Raw genomic sequence first — 19,980 nt, 5'->3', positions numbered from 1 at the left:
CATAAAATTCTAGAAAATGCATGCTAATCTTAATGACAGATTAGTGGTTACCTCTACAGGTGGCGAGATGAATTACAAAGAAGCACAAGGAAACTTTTAGAATACCAGGTTCCTTATCCTGGCTGTGGTATATAAATAGGTAAAAACTCATCAAAGTGTATACTTTAAATGTGTGCAATTTCACTATATGTCAATTACACCTGAGTAAAGCTGTTTTTAAAAAAATGCATATGCCATGCTGCTGAGACAGGAGTATACTAGTATTTGTGAAATGGCCCATTTGGGTAAGAAAAAGGAGGCAAAAGTATGCTGACATCTTTTAAAATGATAAACCTTTTAAAAAGTGAAATATTACCCGAGTCCTACATGGTAATAGCTGAATTTTCAGCTTACGTTAATAGAGCAAATAATCAAAACCACCAAAGCTACTATGAATTCACTCTAGCCTTTAAAGATTTTTAAAATTCATTTCAACATTTACATAGATAGATATGTATGAGATATATAGATATAAGATATATTGCATACAAGAATATATATCCTTCATATATATGTATATGCGTATGTACAAAAGTTCTAAATATACATATGTATATATACATTACTTTTCTTTACAGATGATATTTGATGAGCAAATGGATTTGAGAACCCTTTACTAACAGCAGAAAAAACCCACCTTCAATCCAAAGAGTTTTGGGTAACATGCTGAAAACTGTTGATAAGGATATTCAATGTCAAGAAGACTGAATACTTAAATATTACCTTAAATAAAATAGAAATCAGGTCTAATGAAAAATTTATCTAACAGATTCCATAGCTACTCTTATAATCCAAGAGAAATTAGGGATTAGCAATAACACTGCTAATCTGGGTATAAATAATTAAGAATTTACTGTGACTTAAAGGCAAAAATATAGCTGGATTAAAATATTCAAGTTTTTCCACAGATTGACTGGACTAAGGCAATGGAGGCAAGAAGAAGTCAAGATTGCTTATATTGTCTAAATGACATTTAAGTTTCATAGTTCAACTTTATATACACGCCTCTTTTACAGTTCATGCAAAAACAGAGAAAAAGCTTTCACCTCCTATCTGCAATCGTGGATCCCTACAATAGTAGCTAATATTTACTAAGCATTTTCTATGAGCTAAGCACTGTGTTAAATGCTTTACATAAATTATCTCATATAATCCTCAAAGCAATTTATTTTACAGATGAGAAACTGAAACTAAAAGAGTTAAGCTGCCTAAGGAAGTAGGATTGAATTCAGGCAATTGAAGTTCATTTACTTGATGTCATAAAATTGAACCTGCAATCAAGATCTCCCCACCATTCCTTCAGTACATTTCTGTATGCCAAAGAATACTAAGAAAGATAAACAAACGTCCTGACTACAAAAAATGTGTAACTTTATGAAGAGATTAAATATCACAAAATAACTCAACAATATGATAAAATACTCCAACTGTATGGTTCTAAAATTAGGCTACAATAAGAAAAAGATATCATTAAGAAATGAACAGTTTTATTTTTCTACAAATTCCTGGTTTAATAAGGACATGTTTACTTTGAAAGAAAAAGGTCCCGAACCTCAGGCTATTCACAAAAATAACACACAGTATCAACTTTAGAAAACAAATCTTAAGACTATTACACTATTTTCCTAGAGGATGCATTTGACATGCCAACTCTCATTAAAAAAAAAATACATTGTTATACCTGTGAACAGCCCCACAAACCACATTCATGTGGGGTATAACGTACATACCTTGAACTCAAAGCTGCTCTCAGGTGCTACTCAGCTAATGAGATTGCCTTTGCAGTTAGGGAAGTAAGTACTGACCTCATAAATGAATGAAAAGGACTGAATTCCCTGAATAACAAGAAGTTATTTTGGTTGATAAAAACCATATTTCCTTTTTATGTTGTCATAAAGAGGTATCAAAATTAAAAGCAAAAATTACAGGATAAGACTACTAGGAGCATCAAAGGAAGTGAAAATGGGACTAGACACAGGGCAATATGAATTGATGAACATGGGAAGGACAAGGAAGGGGAGAAGAGTGAGCAGGTGCTGAAAATACTAGGGGAGAGGATCTGGTGAAATTTTGATCTTAGATAGTGCCTATGTAGAGAAATAATGGGACAAGATTTCTAAACCCCACTGTGTGTTTAAGAATTATCCTCCCCTCCTTCCTCAGCCTCTTTTTAATCATCCTTCATCAACTCCAACTGGTCATCACCCCGATCTTCATTATCATCATCCAGGAGGTCCCCCTCCTCAGTAGCGTCATCTGCAACTCATGCACACTCCACCTTCACATTAGCCTCATCTTTCTTCAGGGAGCTGTTGCTCTGCTCCTCTTCCAACTAGCCATTCTCCTTGTTTGCTCTGCTCCTTTTCAATTCTGTTCAGGCTTTCCAGTAGAGAATCCATTTTTTTGTTTTTATCTGGGTCAAATCCTTCTTAATGGTTTGAAGGTCACCTCCTTTAACTTTCCAGACTTGGAAGAGATTCTTACTGTACACTCTTACAACTGAAGCCACTGTTTCTCTTTTGTGATGTGTTTCCTGCTACACACTGGCATTCGAGGGCACTACGGCCTGAGCAAAAGGAGGAGGAGGAACACATGCTGGGTAACTGTACATCCTGTTATAATAACCCTGTTGAAAGTCATGGTCCAAGTCCAAAGAGAAGCTGTATATCTCCACTGCAGTTTCACACCTGCTCTTCCTCAGTTCACTTTTGGCTCTGTAGCCAGATGAATATCTAAAACCTAGCCAGCAATCATTCTGCCATCCTCTCCTGCCACTGAGGCCTGGGCATTTCTCTCATTAACACATTGAGCAAAGGCAAAGCCCTTATGAACAGAGCAACTCACAATTTTGCCTTATTTTGAGAAGACAGCCTCCACATCAGATTTCTAGGCCACAAGAATATTGAGATTCCCAGTGAATACACGAGAATTCATGGAGCAAGGCTGTGTTTTGTTGGTAACATTGTTGGCCATTTTGTCTGATGATAAGGTTCCTCACAAAGTAGAAACTGGAGGGAGAAGGGAGAGGAGATTTGATTCTGAACCTCCTACTCCAGGGTTCTGCCTGGAGAAGCTGACTGCTGCTCCAGGTCAGCAATGTGGCTGCAACTGCTCAGCCTTCCTCTCTTCACAAAATGGCCATAAGTTACAACTTTTATTGTAACATGTTCATGTTAAGAGTTTTAGAAATAAAGACCAGTCCTACAAATGAATATTTAGAGTTCATTTTCTTGCCAATATTTTCAATACAATATTTAGTTCTGCATTCCTTACAAGGGTAAGAAAGATTTGGCTATGAGGGAAATCCCTTCGTACTACCAATAAAAAATAATTTTCAAAAATAAGAATAACACAATTCTTTAAAGTGGTTAACCATTAAAAAATTATAGTCATTGATAACATTTAAAGAAAGCCCATTACATCATGAATGATATGGAAATTACACAACTGCTTTTTCATCACAGACAATTTAAGAGACAAAATAACTTTTAACAGCTTTCTACAGATGCAGAAAGATTTTTCTTTCACCTCTGACTAAATCCTTAACTAAGGACTGTACAGGATTTAACTGATGAAATAAAATCTACTTACGGTTGAATAGTGAAAAGGAATGTTTTAAATAGTGGGGAAGATAAATTCTTTCTAACAGGCATTTAAAACTATTTGAAAATCATTAAGTCTGTAATGTTCATTGGTTTTTCTAGTAGTAGAGTTACTAGTTCCCACTGTCAACAAAAACTCATACATATTTGGAAGAGGATCAGGTAATGCTAGAAACACAACCTGTAACCACATGACAAAATATTAAACTCATTTGCCCCATGTTTTAGTCTAATCCACCAAACTAAACCAACCACAAAAACAAAATAATAAATGCTTAAAACACAGGTGAAATTGTAAAGTCAACTCTGATTTTCCTAACTGCCACTAGTCACAGTATCCACAATATTAGCTCCTCCTGGAATGAGCAGCCTATAATAGGCCTAATACTGTTATAATTATTATTAATTAACATTGCCACATGTTGAGTGTCCACTATGGGCAACACACTATACAAAATGCTTTTCATTTAATTTTCACCATCAGCCTAGTAAGGAGGATAATATAAGCTCCATTTTATTGATGACAAAACTGAGGCTCAGAGAGGTTTAATAAACTGCCCAATTAGTGAATAACAGAGCCAGGATTCAAACACTTGGTCCTACAGCTACAAAACTTGAACTCTGTTCATCCTATCATGCTTTCTCAGAACACAAATTACACCTTTTTCAATTTCATAATGTGATAATTACAAATATACTTTTGTGATCATCAGGCTATTCTTAAGTTTCTGTGAGATTCCAGGTTAAAAAAAAGTTTATCTAGATTAAAGAATACTGACAGCTAAAATTCCTTATTTAAAAAATTGGTTGTATTAAAAATAATTAAATAATCAAATAATTTCATAAATTATGCAAAGCAATAACCATGAAACAACTGAAAGGTACCTGAGATGTACTTTTGCATATCTGACCAGGACAAAAGCATATTAACTTTTACTTTTCTAAAGTCAAAGGTAGCCATGGTTAATCTTAAATAAAATTATGAATTTTGCTTTTTTTTTCTGTGCTCCAGGTTTCCCTTAACTTTGCCTTTGTTCAGAAGCCAAGCAGGGTTCTACAGCTTTCAATTCCTCTTCTTCCTTAAACTGGAAAATACTTGATCAAATAATCATTTTCCTAATTAGCTATATATATCTTAACACTATAAACAAGTTACCACATTTAAGATTTTGCTATCTGATCAGAAAACTCAAGACCTTGATCCTGATTAGAAGAATATAAGGTATCAGCAAGTCTTTACCTTTCGATATCTGTTTTTTTGGTTAGAAAGGCATTAATTTTTTTTTTTTTTTGAAAAAAACAAAGGCTGGAGGGAGAAGGAGGGAGTTATTCACTACTCAGAGTTTTGGAGTGGGACAGGGAAGAAAAATGGAAGTTACAACTTTATTGTAACATGTTCTGAAGAGAACCTTAATTATTAATATAGCAGCTCCTTGATTAATCCATTTACGATGACCCCGGGGCTCTTCCTACTTAATCCTAAACTCCATTGGAAAGGACTAGTGAGAAGGCTTGGCCTATTTATGATTGGTAGGAACCTGTTCCCAAGAGCTGCAGAAGGAGACACAAGTGCCCAACCTTCTTCTAAATTCACATTGTCCTACCCAGGCTCCCATCCTCTAGCACTAGCAAGTCTCAACCTATTCCGTTGCATTCTGACATGCTTTCCTGAGTGGAAGAAGACAAAGGAAGAGTGAAAGCAAGCAGTGGAAACTGCACAGAATGAAAAATATGTACATGGGAGAATGTTGCAAACAGGATCATCCTCCTTTACATATGTCACTCCAGGAAAACTGCCAAAAACAGCTCACTCCTCTAGACATACTTCCTGCAGATCCTCCAGACTCCTCCTTAAACACATGTCAGTATTCTCATTCTCCCTTAGTTTCAATCCTCTTTTTGCCCCAAAATTTCCAAGTGCATACTTTTTAAAACTTTTTTAATATTTATTTTAAGGGGGGGGGGAACATCGATGTAAGAGGGAAACATCAATCAGCTGCCTCCTGTACGTGCCCCATATAACTTAGGTATGTGCCCAGATCAGGAATCGAACCCAAGACCTTTCAGTGCATGGGACAACACTCCAACCAAGCCATACCCGCCAGGGCTCAACGTGCATACTTTAGATTCTCAACAATGTATGACAATATCAACATATGGCATCCTATTTATCGGTATCTGTGTCTCACATCTGAACAAACATCCTAAAGTTATAGAGTATTTCTACCTTTAATAATGAAATTTCCAAAATATTACCAAAACAGATTTTCTTTGCAAATAAAGGATTTATCATGTCAAGATTAAAAAAAAATGAGATAGCAAATTTCAACAATATACTTAAGGAGTACAATTGTTTCCTTTCTCCCTAATCCTATGAAGGAAACATCAGAGTTCAGAAATCAGCAGAATTCAAGGCCTGTTCTGCAGAAATAAAAATCTATTAAACCCAAATGATGTGTTTTGGCAAGTCCAAAATAAAATGTACCTTTTCAAGTACTCTATTAAGTAAGACTTTTTTAAGGTGAGAAGTTCACCAAGAAACCTCTTCTAATAAAAGGAATTCTCCCAGCAAAGTAAAAATCAAATATGTGCATTTTGTACTTTGATAGAACTAGATTTTCAGGCACCAACATTTCCATTAAAATTTATTGTATGGGTAGTTGGAAGACAAGAAGCAGAGAAAGCAGATCAGAAGCTATTTATAAAAGACAAAACTTCACTGAAATAGAAAATAAACTTAATTAACTAGTGTTAATTGAATTCCACTTTTTAAGATCATTTACATGAATTATCTTTGATATGTAAAATTGAGTCTCATTAAATTGTACAGTCAGGAGCATAGAGTTTCTTTGAGATTTAAAAACCACTATAGATTAAGAAATCTCACTATAAAATGAGTTGAGCAATCAGAGCTATTCATAGATAAGTATGATTAAATTATGTATAAATAAAGCAAACTGACTAAAGTTCATTTATTAACAAGTAAGTAATCAAACTGGTCAATGTTCACAATTATGAAGGATGAACTTTTATATTTTCCCACACTTGATTATTAAGATTTTGCATTTCTCCATTAGTTAGTAAAGAACTGAATGATCTATATATATGTGCCCACCAACTCTATAATGATTTAAAGAATAACCATTCTGGTGGTAACGATACTACATTTTACTCAATGCAAGGAATTAAAAAACATTCATCCTTAGAACCTTTGTCCCAAAAAATTAGTAAATTCACTTTATGAGAAGACTGCTTATGTTTTTCAACTCAGACACTGCAACGGTTATGTTTTACAGTCTTTCAAACAAAAATAAAAATTTTAACATAACATAAAAATCTGAAATAGAACTAAAAATTATTTTTGAGAGAGAAAAAAAGTACCTTAACACCAATGCAAAGCTACACTAATGTTTCTTCACAATGTCGCGAAACATTAATGAAAGGGTTACAAAAATCCACCAGATTAGATTTTAAAGAGAGCTGCAAGAATCTGTTTTTCAATGTTGCTTTCTCTGTTTTTATATCCATAAAAACAAATCTAAATCAACTCTTTCTAAATAATAAACCAACTAGTTTTTTCATAGAACAGCACAAAACATACATATATATCCTCAGTATATCTTAAAGTAAGTATTAAGGATTACAGGTAGGTCCCTCAAAAAGTTAAATTTATACAACATACGCCACATCGAGTTCATTCTCAAGGGAGAAAACTAGCAGAACAAAAGTTCGTGCTTAATAAACTCTTTGTTGTTAAGCCTCTACCCCAGGTGCATCTTACTGTCTCGTATTATCACTATTTCTTCTCTCTTCAAATATCTAGAAATCTAAAATACACAAGTATATTTGGTTCCCTTAAAAATGCTTTTATATTATATGTTTTGTATTAGTGTAAGGCCATGAAAAATTTTAATATACTTTTACTCTAAAAAACAAACACCCTTTCGCTTTTCTCTTTTGATATGTATCTTATTTGGTTTTTGCTTATTTTCTATATATGAACTGTTCACGAACTAGTCTGTTTCAGTGTTAATCATTTACTGTCAATATGTCTGTGTATACTTGGGTTTTTTTATACAGACAATGCTTTACAGAAGGGTGGTAAAAAAAAGGGGGGGTCAACAAGTGTACCCCCACTGAAAAACACCAATCAATTTCATTTCTCTGCTTCAAATTCCTTTAAGTCCTGGTACCAAAGATTCTCAATATCTAAAAAGAGGCATAACACGATATGTGATAAGGAAAACACAGGAGGAACCAAATTAGAAACTGAAGAAATTCAACAGAATGTATCAGGGCCTGAGAAAGAATTAGCACAAAAACAAAGAAATAAGTAATAAAGTTAGTCCCTAGATACCCCTACTGAAGGGCTGCTTTTGCTGCACTGCATGGTTCAAAACAGTTTTTCAAACTCTTTTGACTGTCAGAAATACATTCTACATTGTGACCTAGTACACACATGTATGAGAAAAATTTCCTAAAATAACACTTTTCCTTACCAAATGCAATGCTAGTCAAGTCTGCTCATCAATTTATTTTCAATGCTAGTGGTAACCGGCTAAACACTGATTTTATAAATTACTAGTAAATCATGATCCGCAGTTTGAAAAACAATAGAGAATCCCTCATAATAAGATCTTTTATTTTATTTTATTTTATTTTAGCAATTTGCCTCCCTCTGTAGCAGGATAGACAGGTACTTTAACGTTGCCGCCCTATTACTGTTTCCATTTAAAACAAGTGGTTCTCAAAGTGGGCCTACATAAGCATCACCTGAGGTAAATGAAAATTCCAAACCCTACCCAGACCTATTGAATCAGAAACACCATGGGGCCAGCAGCCTGTAGTTTACCAAGCCCTCAAGGTGATTCTGGTGCAAGCTCCAGTTTGAGAACCACCTACCTCATTAAAGAACTCAGGTCTTTCTTCATCCTCTATTTAAACAATCCAGTTCACAGGGCTTACTCTATACCAACCACTATTCTAAAAGTTGTACAAGTATTAACTCATGTGGAAAAAAAAAACCGTATGAAATAGGAATTACTATTACCCCTATTATACAGGTGAGAAAACTTTTGCACAGGGAGGTTAAGCTATCCAAGCTAAGTGGTGGAACTAGAATACAAACTTATTTCTAACTTGGCAAGAGTGTGTCTATCCTCTTCATGACTCTCCTCTCTCTGAGCAAGTCCCCAGTCCCACTCCCTTCCAAATTCTCCATCCTGTCCCTGTCCTTATTTTCCACTATCACTGCTGTCATCCTGAAACAAATTTCTTTTCTAAAACACTGGAATGCAAATCATTTAACCTTGCTTTTAGGACCTTTTCTCTGGTCCTCAATGATATCTTAGTATTATGAAGCTGAAGGATCTATTTCTGAAGTCCTTCCAGCTTATTAATGGCCTCACTGGTGATTTCTCACATGTACTGCACTGGCCAGTTTCCACAAGACCACTGCTCTCTTCCTGAGTGACTTGCTCACTTGCTCGCTCCTACTACGCCGTATCTTCTACTCCCTTCTACAAGGAAATGATTCCCCCCGCACCTTCGCCGCGCCCGCCTACCTCGTGTGTCATTTTGCTAGACTCCTCTCTAACTGAAAGAACTTTCATTCCCCAGCTGGACCCCTAACCCCAGTCTCAAGCCCGAGTTACTCCTCGAAGACTTTTTTTTCCTGGTGTTCCGGGGATCCTCAAACCCAGGAGTTTCTAGTTCAGTTTTGGGTCTCCCATCTCAGATCAGCGATGGGGAGCAGGGCGCTCCAGTTCCTCCCCAAGCTATTTAAGGTCTCACGGATCCCACTCCCCTAAGACCCGCAGCTCCTTAACTCCCCAGGAGCTCTCCTCCCTCCGACAGCTGCCTTTCTCAGGAGCGTCCCCAGCCCCCTCTCTGTCATTCCTCGACGCCCTCGTTAGAACTCAGATCGCTCCCTGTCATACCGGTCCCCGGCCGCCCTCGGTCTCCTATCTCCCTCGAACCCGGGCCACTCCCAGTTTCCCGACCCCCCAGCTCTCTTCGCTTGGCCGCTCCCGGGCTTCCCGGGTTCCACTTCTCCCTCGAATCCAAGCTGTCCTGGGTATCCGCGAGTCACCCCGTCCTCGGGCCAGGTCATTACCAGTCACCCCCCTGTCTGGGACCCCGTTCGCTCCTCTCTCCCCCGGGACCTATCCCACACACACCAGCCGCGGTCAGTGTCCCAGACTGGAGCAGCACTACGTCCCAAGGGACCTCCCGGCCTGACCCGCTTGGGTCTGGTCCCAGCCTACCTGGCCAACGTGAACTCCGCCGCCAGGAGCCGGGCCATTCTCCCACCAGCCCAGTCAGCGCGAACTCGCCGCCGCCGCCGCCGCCCCCGCCTCCGCCCTGGCCCCGGCCCGACCCGTCCTGCAGTCCAGGGCCCCTTCCTCTGGCCTCCGCCTGCGGGGCGCCGAGCTGGAGTTTTCCGCCCAACGACAGCCTCCACACCTCAGGGCCGCGTTACCGGCACTCACCTGCCACTACCCCCGACCAACTCCAGCGCCACTGCCTCTACCTCGGCCGCCAGTAGCCACCAAGCGCCACCGCCTCCCCCATGACAACAGGCCCACCCCGTTTTATACTTCCTACCTCTCCATTGGATAGTGAGGCAGCATCTCTCTGTTCTGATTGGGTTAATTTATTTGTCCGTCTTAGCTTTTTTACCGCCCCTTTTCCTGGACCCAGTATTAGCTCCCGCCCGGTCCTGGAGCGATCTAGACCAAGCTTTAGTTGTAATTGGCTGATGGTTGGACAGTTTGAAGTTACGATAGGCTATCTAAAGTGTCTGTTAAATCAACTGGCGAGGTCTGTGACGGCCACGGTTGGTGCAAGCACAGTTTGGTTGCGCAGTAGAAAGCCAGGAAGGGGCAGAAGCTCACTCCTGAGGTTACTGGGGAAGGGTTAACTCTTTATTGCACGGTTTACTCTGTAAACTCATCTCTTCAGTTTACCACGGCTCGCTGACTCCTTAGGTATAGTACTTACAAAACACCATCAGAAGCTGTGTTTAAGTAGTGTTTCCCACTACTTAGGAGAAAAGCACTACAGAGATAAATTTCTCCTTTTCTTCAGGTCCCAATGCGCCCTTTACCTTGAAGTTCTTTTCAGAAGTCTCCACGTTAAAAAGCAAAGCACAACCATTTATTTAGCAGTAAACAGTACACCTCGATTGCAATTATAAACGTCGTTAATAAACTAACGTGCCACGTTGAGAGTTCTCCAGCTTCCGCACTCAACTCCTGGCTGGCATCTGCTAAGTGACCAGGCAGCCTTCAGAAGTTTATACTAAATGGGCCACACTTTACCCTTGTGATGCTCTGGAAATGAGAATTCCTCTCTCCTCACCTCCCCCTCACTTGATTTTAATGTTCAGCAGTTCTTAAATAGTCCTACTAGATGTGTGTCAGATACTTCAAAAGCTTGCCTTTTTTTCCTAAACTGCTCCTCTTCCTAACAGTCTAAAATTAGGGCCTTTGAATGAATTGCAGTTCTTTTCTCACACTGGCACAATGCACAAGAATAAATGATTGCATTTTTTATTCATTTGGGTACAAATCACAGTAGGCACTTTTGAGAAATCTGATGTTGCTATAAAAACTTGTGCTTCCAGAAATATATTTGTCATTAGCTTTTTGCTTTTCTTTTTAATTTCCACCCCACTTTGCTTGCTCCTAAATAACAAAATGCTGTCCTGATTACTGTTTCAATTTCTAAATCAGATTTAAATGTACCTTCCTCACAACTCCACCTATTATACACAAACCCATGGGCCATAACACATACACCCAGAGATCAAGAAGATAAGGAGGTATTCCCCTCATAAGCATTATTTTATAGTTGAACCTTCTCCTCCTCCTCCTCCTCCTCCTCCTCCTCCTCCACCTCCTTCTCCTCCTTCTTCATCTTCTTCTTTTTCATCTTCTTCTTCTAGTATATTTTACTTCTATAGGACCAAGAATCTGAACTCTGGAAATTTTATGCTTTGTCCTTTCTTCTTGCTAACTCCTTGTCCCTGTCCCTTCTATTTATCCTCCTGTCCTTTGCAGAACAAGCTACAAGGAGTCTAAAACTGCTCTAAAGGAGATTAATGGTACATTACCCAGAAAATAAAGTCCATTTCCTAGCCTATAAACTACATACCTCTATCATCAAACTAAGCGGAAATTACTCCTCCAGTAACTACACATAACAATAAAGTATCTTTTCCTAGTTATTTTCCGGAAACTTCCTCCCCCTTCTCTCATCTTCACCTTCTAATTTAGAAATAACCTCCCCTTCAATTCAATGACTCATAAAAAGCCTGCGAAAGGAAAATGGAAAAGCCAAAATAACTTCAGATATGTCTGAATCATTCAGTTGAAGGAAAAATCAGACATTGATCATGATAAGGTGGAATCCAAGGCATAAGGCAAGCCTGAACTACCATCCCATAACAAATGAATAGGCAAATGTGAAGATGTTCCAAAGAGAAGGAGGAGTCAGTATGTCCTTTACACAGCCTTTTAATGTATAATATTACCAGCAGCTTTCTTCTCTCAAGTCTTGGCAGTGTGTCTTACCTACCAATTTTAGTCCTGGCAGATAGGAAATAATAATGCACAGGAGGGCCTGGTCATTATGACGATACTTTGGGTAATAATGGCTCTTGCACATCCATAGTGACTAAGTGCCCCAGAAAACACAGAATTAGGCCAGCTCAGGAAGAGGATTTGCTGTCTAAGCTAAGGAACTCAGAAATTACTATCAAAAAACTAGGGAAAATACTACAAAGGTCAACTATTCATTCTATTTTACACACACACACACACACACGTATTTATAAGTATTTTTTGCCCACACATGTGTATACACTATACTTCTCCCATTTCTTGTGAAAATCAGTTCAGAAAAGAAATGTAAAATAAATATGTATAACCCAGTAAGAAGAGAGAAAGCCTTAAAGAAAGAAGTCTTTAAAGGATATTCTTTGATCCAACAGAAGGCTATAGTGTTATCAGAGCCCATGCAGTTCTGGAAAGATGATTGCTTGTACCCTTTGTCTTGATTTTGCGTGCATAGTGTAACTTTATAACGTAATTACTCCATCCACCTTCTCTTTTCTTTCCCGTGTTATGTGTTTCTCCACCTCTCTCAAGGCTCCCTCTTAGAAAGCAAGAGCATTGGAGTCAGGGAGTCTGCAGCTTAGTGTTGTGTGGCTGGCTGTGGAGGTGGTGCAGATGGTATCTGTTCAGGGTTACTTGAGCAAGACCAAAATGGCAGGTATATTAAAGGCAAAAATAGCCTTTATAAATCCTTGTTAAGTGGAAAATAAGGACTCAGAGTGATGTCCCAATGTCTAAGGAGTAATACAGTTTTCCTTGGGCTTTAGTGTATGCTGATGCTACTTTTTGCTCTCTTTTCTTTGCTATTCTTGCCCTCTTTTCATCATATCACTCTTCAAGGAAGTAGTATCAAAGTCTCCTTCCATTTCTATTGATCTCTGGGAGGCAATCTCACTAGGAAAAAAAAGCTCCATTTTTTTTTGTTTTGTTTGTTTGTTTTCTATGCCCCCTCCCAATTCTACACATAATTCCAAATGGATTAGAGAAACAAATAACTGGGGGAGAGAAAAATCAGTCTGATTACAGACAAGGGCCAGAGCTGCCTGGGGCTAGCAGTTGGAGGCAAGCCAAGATCTTTGATAAGAGGTGGTTCCCTGAGTTAAGGATCCCTGAGTGCAGAGGCTGACAGAGATGAACGGATTGGAAAGGATGGAGAGGAGGGGGAAATGGAGGTGGGGGGCGATGAGAGATATGACAGAGAAGGAGAAGAGCAGCAAAAAAGAGGGTAAGGGAAGCTAGAAAGAGAGCCAAGAGGCCAAAGAGTGCGGAGCCAGCTTAGAGTCCTACCTTACCTCCCTGTCTGTGGACTTTACACCAGGTTGCACGATTGCAACTGTAGAGTGCAGCCTCTGCCACTGGTTGAAAGGGAAACCATGCCAGAACTCTACCCTATGGGACCACTGCTCTACTGTTACCTAGAAATCTTCCCTGTGCTCAAAGCCTGCTGCTCTGGCACCAAAGCAAAGCTGACAAGGAGGATAGATTCATGCAGCCAGACAATGAGTGTATGTATCTTCATTTGACTTGATAAAAGCGACCGTTGGCATGAAGCTCTGGATGAACAAAGGGAAACTATCTGGAAGAAGATGTATTTGCCATCCCAAACTGGGTAGCTTCCAGCTCAGGGAAGTGCCAAACTACTTTCCACGGTGGAAAAAAGCACTGTGATTTCAAAGTTCAAGGCTCTGTTCTGTGGATGGGAAGAAGAAAAAAAGGGAGAGAGGGAGAAAGATTACTGGAAGAGAGTGTTCTTTCAGGCAGAACCATTTACTTTCCAATTCTAAGGCTCATGTGATTCTTAAATAGCACACCATACCTTCCCATTACTCAATGCGTGCATTTTCATCCTCAAGAAAAATGTGTGTACCCCTCTACTCATCTTGCGTATTATAAGAGGGCTTGAGTGCTTCTGAAATGGATGGGCTGCAGTTCACAGCTCTGCCTTTGTGCTATTGAATGGCGCTCCTGGTTACTATCACCAGATCTATGGGTGGACCAGCCATTCTTCTACAGCAGGGAGTGGGCCCCCTCAAAGCACTTAACATCATTTAAACTTTTTTCTATCCCTGTTGTACACACACAGAAAGAGTTTCCTGGAAACATGGCTATACTCCAAGGATTTCAGAGAGTAGAATGCCTTCGAGAACTCCAGTGTCCAAATCACTTGAAATCTCATAAGAAAATAGACTTGAACTCAGGCTCTTGAACCTAAATGTGTTCAAATCCTGGTTCTGCCATTTACTACTGTGTGACTTTGGAAAAATTGATTCATCCCCGTAAGCTTCAATTTCTTTGTCTGTAAAATGGAATATGTATTAGTTCTCTTTTGCTGCTTAACAAATTACCCCAAAACTTAGTATCTTAAAATAACATTATTCTCTCCATATCATGGGTCAGAAATCCTGGTGCAGCTAAACTGGTCCCCTGGCTCTGGGTTTCTCACAAAGCTGCAGTCATCCCAAGGCTCAGTTGGCATGGTTCTGTCCCTAGCTCACTTCATCATTGGCAGGTCTCAATAGTTCACAGGGTTTCAGGCTGAGGCCTTAAATCCTCATGAGCTACTGTCCCAAGGCCTCCCTCAGTGCCTTGTGAGTCTCTCTGCAGAGCATCCTGAAACATGGCAGGTTACTTCATCAGAGCAAGCAAGCAAGAGGGCAAGAGAGAGGTGCGGCAAAAGAAACTGCTAGCAAGGCAAAAGTCATAGTCTTTTGTTATCACAGAAGCAATATCCCATCACTTTTGCCACATTCTTCTTAGAAACAAATTATTACATCCAGCCCACACTCAAGGAGAGAGGATATACAAAGATGTAAATACCAGGAGGGAGAGATCACTGAAGCCACTTTAGGAGCAGACTACCTTATGATGATAATGATAATAATACCTAGATGTAGGTTTCTTTTTAATTTTATTTATTTAATTTTAGTGAGGGGGGAGGGAGGGGGAAAGAAGGAGAAAAACATTGATAAGTAGCCTCTTGCCCGCCTCCGAACGGGGACCTGGCCTGCAGCCCCACATGTGCCCTGACTGAGAATTGAACCAGTGACCTCCCAGTTCCCAGGCCAGCACTCCATCCACTGAGCCACACCAGCCAGGGCCCTACATGTAGATTTCATTTAATGATTAAGTGAAAGAAAATATTCAATCCAGGGCCTGGCCCTGGCATATATTATACTCCTATACCCTGCATATATAATAACTACTATTACTATTAATGTTATTATAAGTATATAATGACTATTTTTCTCTCCCTTCTAGCTAATAGAAGAAAACTTTTTATGAGAAATAAATGAAATGATTTACATAATTGAAGAAGGACCTGACACATAGTAAGGGCTCAGTAGCCATTAGTGAACATTCTATGTGTATGATATTTGCTTGCCTCTCTAAGCTAATGGAAGGATATGCTATGACTATGGTAACTTTTCTAGGATGGTCTTATTCTCAGATAGTTTGTCTCATTTGTCCATGTGTACCCTGTACTTGCAAAACCACAATTTCAGAATCAGGGTTCATAAAATATGAGCAACAAAGCCATGATCCAGTTTAATTTCCTGCCTGCCATATGCTAAGAAAGGTATGGTCAGAAACAGCAAAAAGGACTAATTATGACAGCACCTTCTATATATAGAAATCCGAGCACAGCTCCATAAAAGTTCCAGAGAGAGGGAAGTGTGTCCAGAATGAGCAGGAATCTGTCTGTGTCACTTTAGTCTCTTTCAAAAGATGCTGGTCACTGTGCAGTCTGAGTCACTCCTCAGTTGAGAAAGGGAGATCCTACCCACACTCTGGATTGGGAGCACTAAGAACTAAGCGTCTGAGAAAGTTAACTTTACAATTAGGAAGTTGGAAGAAGAGAGTGAAGTTTGCAACATGAAAGAGAGATCACTAAGAAGTTGGAGTGAGCTCCTTGTAGGGTGGGTTCAAGCTGGCTTCCATATAAGGGAGGAGGCTATTGCGGGCTGGCCTATGACCAGAGAAAATGAGAAACTATAATCAAGGAAACCCCGTTATTTTGGCTTTGAGTCATTTCTCAGAGCTCACCCATGATTACTATATGAGAAAGCTGGAAAAAAATACTCCTCAAATATAAATGATATTTAAACCAAAGACAGTATAGAAAGACAAAGGTTCAAGAGCACAGCTCATTTTTCTCATCTTTACGGATCAGGAGTACCCATTCATCTGTGCGGCTGTGGTTTAAACAGGCCCATTGGTTTTCTGAGATACAGCAGCCTTGACACCCTCCCCACGTGACTCGTTCCCAGACATTACCAGATTTGTGCCCCGAAAAGAACTCAAAGCAGAAGTTGCTGGGAACGTTGTGTGACCTTAAAAAGGAGGTGTGTGGCAATATCAAGTTCCTATTCCTGTGACTCTTGTCTCCTCTCCTTGTAATCTATTTTCTCTGTGTTTGCGAAAGGGGAGCCATGTCTCAATACCCTGCCATAGCTAGAGAGGACGTCTGTCTGTTCTCTGCAGGATGGCTGATTTTAGAAGGGCTGAGGAGATGAGGACATGCCCCCAGGAAGTCTGCCTACACAATAGGGATAGTGTGTTTATTTACTCAGCCCTTTCCTACAGGCAGCCAGAGCAGCAGCCATTTCATTTTGCCCGCAGGAAGTGTATTTAGTAGTAGGCTTTCTTTCTTTTCCTGTTAGTTTCCTGCAAAAGAACATCAGTGTCTTCTCAGTGCAGCAGCTGATAAGAAGGATGTTGTTGCTCAGTAGAAACAAACGTATTTCCTGTTGCAGACTCAGACCATCCCAAGGGCACAGCCAGTTGGGTCAGGGTGTGGAAATGGAAGAACCTGACTTTCACATCTATTTCCCTGGTGCCATCCTCCTCCCTGAAATGCTTTCTCTAGTGGGATACAATTATTACATCTCCCACTTGTGTAAAATTTCATGCTTTTCCAAGGTAGCATCCCACTGTACAGAGACAGAGTCACAGGCACTGTATTGGCATAGCCTGGGAGTTACTTTGGAGCGTTAATATTGAGGAGGCTTTGGTTTTTGTTTTGTTTTTTTTTTAAGATCATTTCTTTCTTTCTTTCTTTATTTTTAAAGAAGGGTTGGGGGAGAGAGAGGGAGAGAAACATCAATGTGTGGTTGCATCTCATGTGCCCCCTACTGGGGACCTGGCCTGCAAACCCAGGCATGTGGCCTATACCGGGAATCCAACCCACAATCCCGTGGTTCTCAGGCCGGTGCTCAATCCACAGAGCCACACCAGCTAAGGCAGGAAGCTTTGGGTGTAACATGTTCTGGGGAAATGATACGAACAGTATAGGTTTCCCCTAACTTGGATTCCATTTACTAGCTCCTACTTATCCTACAGATCTCACCTTCAAAGTTGCTACTACAGGGGAGCTTCCTGACATCCCCTCTCTCAGCCACCATTGGGTTGGGTGCCCCTCTTGTACATGCTACGCTTCTATGTTGGATGCACACATCCCATGTGTAAACTTGCTTAGTGCCTGGCCCTCCTACTGCATGTCAGCATTGTGATACCAAGAACCATCTTCATCCTACTCACAGCCGTGAGCACAGGGCCTGGCCTGCAATAGTTCGCTAGATATTTAGTCAATGAATGAGTCAGGAGTTGTCTCTAGAAGCAGCCTTGCCACCCTATACCATCATTTATTTTGGGGTGGTGCTCTGGGAGTTATAAAAAAAGGCATGTGCTAATTATCATGTAATGATCATTAGTGGTTATAGTAATTAGTAAGTAAAAGCACACTGGTGGAGTATAACTAAATACAGCCCCCCACCAGGGTGTAAGGGGCCATCCCTCGACTCTGAATTTGGAATCCCACTACCAACCCTTGTGCGACTCCTATAGACAGGGTCATTCCTTTGGGGAAATTCTGTTCAGAGTTGCCAACGCTGGGAACGAAGAGCTCAATTTCCCCTGACTCAGTGAAACCATTCTGATATGAAAATTAAAATAAAATACTGGGCCAATGGTGACACGCAGGCCCTGAGACAGATTTCCCTTTCAAGGGTCTGCACTGAGTCATTCCTTCTTTAAATTTATGGGGAGAAAAAAAAAGTCAGCTCCTTCAGGATGAGTGATGGAAGCTTATCCTGCTAATTTCCTCCTTCTTCCACTGGGGTCAAAGTTCATGGTCTCTGTCCCCTCCATGGGAACGAGAAGGCAATCGGACAGAAAAGAAAATATTTTTCCTTCCCATCCCTTCCTACTTCACAAGCTCTTAGTCCGTGGTTTCCTCTTCTGCTGAGGGGAGTTGAGGATTAAGGATAGAGAAGAAGGAAGAATAAGCCAGAGGACACAGTACTTTGATGGCTCTGATATGTGGGGGGAGGTGTAAATTGGGATGAAGGATGGCAAGGCATGAAGACTCTCTGGAGATTTTTCAACAATTCTCACATCCCAGACAACCAAGACACAGCCCAGTTGCCAGGACACCAGGGAACCAGAAATGCAGTCAGTAGGAGGTGATGACAGCAAAGAAGCAGGCAGATCTGATACACAGGCCCCTACAAAGAACTATGCCCTGTGGGAGCACCACAAACTGCTTAATACGGGGTACAGAAAGGAGTGGGTGTTGAATGTGAGACTTTGAATCATGAGATCCACACTCTATTTCCAGCTCAGTCATTAATTTATGGGAGGATCCCAAGCAAAAGATGAATGTCAGAGATGTTGCTTAATCAGCTACCTATGAGATGGTTAGATATTTGAGAGAGGCTTTGAAATCTCTAGATGAGAAGGAATATCAGGGAAAGCTATTATTATTATGAGTGTTGATCATATAGGAGCCAGAGCATCTTTGAGCTCCTATATTTAAATCAGAGGCCATAATATTTTCATCTGGGCTGGATTAGTCCCTGGAGATCTGTTTTCTAATAACCTCAGTTGAGAACAAGGTCATTGTCAAGGTCTGCAGGGAATACAACCAGGAATCTCATCACTAATTGGTAGAAATTTCTAACCAAGCTCCCATAATTTTTCTGTGCAGACAGGTCCTGGCCAGGAGAGAGTTGCCTAGAGGGACATACAGATTGTCATCTGGTAACACTTCTCCCTCTCACTCTCTCTCCCAAGCTCCCTTTCTCCTCTCTTTCTTTTACATGTGCAGAAGGCTACTTAGAAACTTTGACTTATCGAGGGACACTTGGAGATTCCAAAATGATCACCCCAATTGTGAATCTCCATCTCCAACTTAGACTTTAAAAAAATTTTTTTAAAGATTTTATTTATTTATTTTTAGAGAGAGAGGAAGGAAAGGAGAAAGAGAGGGAGAGAAACATCAGTGTGTGGTTTCTTCTCATGTATCTCCTACTGGGGACCTGACCCACAACCCAGGTATGTGCCCTGACAGGGAATTGAACCGGCAGCCCTTTGGTGTGCAGGCCGGTGCTCAATCCACTGAGCCACACCAGCCAGCGCAGCCTTTTTTTTTTTTTTTTTTTTTTTTAGGAAGTGGTTAAACCAGACCCTTTTCCTTTTTTTTTTTGGCAGGTACATGACCCTGGTATTCTTCTTCTCTAATCACCCCTTGTATACTGCACTATAAATACTCCTGCCCTACTCCCTCCTCTGGTTTTTGTTCTGCAAACCATCCAGATTGCCATGCCAAATGGATATGTTAGTCATTGAGCTCTTTGGAGACAGTATATCCCCCTTCCTGGTCTCTCCAAAGCTAACAGACTGACTAGTCTCATAATAGGACTTTAACCCAAGTTCATAAAAAA

The 19,980-nt window shown here is 40.3% G+C and overlaps 1 protein-coding gene and 1 pseudogene across 6 annotated transcripts in view; both read right to left on the bottom strand.

Moving 5' to 3' along the window:
• Positions 1–10,223, bottom strand: part of NUMB (NUMB endocytic adaptor protein) — a 129,510-nt gene extending 119,287 nt beyond the window's left edge. For 5 of the 6 annotated variants that reach the window (XM_054567316.1, XM_054567320.1, XM_054567319.1 and 2 more), the window contains exon 1: positions 9,908–9,982. The gene's annotated coding sequence lies outside the window, so the exon portion shown is untranslated. Of the gene's footprint in view, positions 1–9,907; positions 9,983–10,132 lie in introns of those variants that run through there. The other variant, XM_054567317.1, reaches the window with a different exon arrangement.
• On the bottom strand, positions 1,894–3,024 carry LOC129065915 (heterogeneous nuclear ribonucleoproteins C1/C2-like; annotated as a pseudogene).
• Positions 10,224–19,980: the final 9,757 nt, after the last annotated feature.

This window comes from Pteronotus mesoamericanus, unplaced genomic scaffold, assembly GCF_021234165.1.
Source record: "Pteronotus mesoamericanus isolate MK-2021 breed Mesoamerican mustached bat unplaced genomic scaffold, CSHL_Meso_final contig_182, whole genome shotgun sequence".
Lineage (NCBI taxonomy): Eukaryota > Metazoa > Chordata > Mammalia > Chiroptera > Mormoopidae > Pteronotus > Pteronotus mesoamericanus.
Note: the sequence above shows the minus strand (reverse complement) of the source record. Positions and strands in the feature narration are given on the sequence as shown.